Raw genomic sequence first — 2184 nt, 5'->3', positions numbered from 1 at the left:
GATGCAGTATGCAGTTTATGTGTTTATAATAGTTGTTATGTTTTATGCTATGCCATGATCAGTCAGTTCTGGACTTCGGTCCGATGCAGTTAGTTCCAGACTTCGGTCCGATGCAGTTAGTTCCGGACTTCGGTCCGATGCAGTTAGTTCCGGACCTTGGTCCGATGCAGTTAGTTCTGGACTTCGGTCCAATGCAGTCAGTTCCGGACTCTGGTCCGATGCAGGGGACAAGGTCCTAGTCAGTTCCGGGCTTCGGTCCGATGCAGCTAGTTCCAGACTTCGGTCTGATGCAGTGGGCAAGGCCCAGTATGTGCTTATGTGTATTGTATGGTATGTGGTAGTTTGGGGGAGCTCACTAAGCTTCGTGCTTATAGTTTTAGTTTTGGTTTCAGGTACTTCCGCTAGCAGAGGGAAGAGCTCGGGATGATGGCATCGCACACACCACAGCTTCAGCTTTATCCTGGGAGTTGATTTAGTTTTTTTTTTATTTTTATATGACATGGATATGATACAGTTTCCGCACAGTGTTGTTTTTATTATGTTTTGGGATACATCACGTATGGTTTTTATGATATGACACTCAGATTATGGTTTTTGGTTATATTGAAAAATGAAATTTTTGGGTCGTATTTTTGGGTTGTTACATTACCATTCCATTCTTACTATCTTTGTAGGATATTTTACCGATCCTATCTTATTATCTTTATATTTTAAGATATTTTATTAATACCAACTTATTTTATTTACTACTTGAAGGCATCCCTCTAGGTAGTGGAATCTCTAATGTGGTTGTAATGTATTACCATGATCCCCCATAACCGACGTTGTTTGACTAATAATTTCCCCGCATGACGCTTCATCGGACGCTGTATAGTGTTTTAATAACAAAGAAAATTATCCTTCTGAGATTGTAGCTAACAATCTCAGGTGGGGGTGTCAAAACCCACATAGATGTATACATATCTTTTTGGCTCTCGAATGATTAACGATTACAGGTTTGGGGTAGCCAAATTTAACCAGGCTAAGCATGAATAATAACAACTCACTAACGCATTAACCTTAGGTATTTTATATTTTGTCTTTCTTTCTTAGTGATTTCCTATAACTATCACAATATAAATCTTTTACTTTATATTTGATAATTAAAACTTATAGATCTCATAATTATCTTGTATGTGTCTGGGTGTGTGTGTGTGTGTGTGTGTGTGTGTGTGTATATATATATATATATTGTTTTGGTAAAAAATTGATTAAGTACTATTTAACCAAATTGTATTGGTAAAAAATTGATTAAGTACTATTCAACCAAATTGTATGAGAGGTTGTGGTGTTAGTGCAATGTAAGTATAAAATATTGATCGAAATGAGACAACTGGGTTACAAGGAAAGTCCTTGATCCTTTATAGGATCTCCGACATAAAACCGTGGGAGGTGATAATGATCACCTGGCTTGATGTGTTTTATTAATTTCAAATTAAGATTACAAAGATGATGAAGATAATACGAGTACAAGTGTAATGGTAGAGCTAATTGTGTCTATAGTGTGCTATTTAGAAGCATTATTTATAGTCTAAGTAAATTAACAAGAAGTCCGAGATTTACGGGATCCTCCTAGAATAGGTATTTGCACGTTGTTTGACTTAGTATCCCCGTGTCTTAAGCTTGGTTGAAGTGACTTTCCGTTGAGAATGAATCTTGTGTTGACTAGTTCTGCACATGTGAGAAAAATAAAGCAAAATATAGCCGTTATAAGTGTTAGAAATATTAGTGGTAATAACAGGATCCTGGGATATGTTTAAGGATCCTGAGGCTTCAGAAATACTTAAGGATCCTGAATATGATTCAAGGATCCTGCCGTTAACAATTGCCCCCAAATCAAACCTACGAAATGTAAATGTTAGTGTATAGATATTTGGAGGTATAATTTTAAAGTTAAAAATGAAGTAAAAATTTCAACGTATACGGTAATTTGAATTTCAACGGATAAATTTATGTACAAATAGGGTATGCAACCTTTCAATTTCATCTTGCTCTTTAGCTTTTATTTTGGAAGTTCATCGAATATCGTCGAAGGTACTGTCTTTGTTTATCTTCTCCTTCCTAGTTTTCTTTTTCTTCTAAAAATGGAAAAAAAAGGAGCTCTCTCTCACGCAAACATCATAGCTATACCTGATGATGATTTCA

Source organism: Lactuca sativa, chromosome 8, assembly GCF_002870075.4.
Source record: "Lactuca sativa cultivar Salinas chromosome 8, Lsat_Salinas_v11, whole genome shotgun sequence".
In the NCBI taxonomy this organism is placed as follows: domain Eukaryota; kingdom Viridiplantae; phylum Streptophyta; class Magnoliopsida; order Asterales; family Asteraceae; genus Lactuca; species Lactuca sativa.
Note: the sequence above shows the minus strand (reverse complement) of the source record.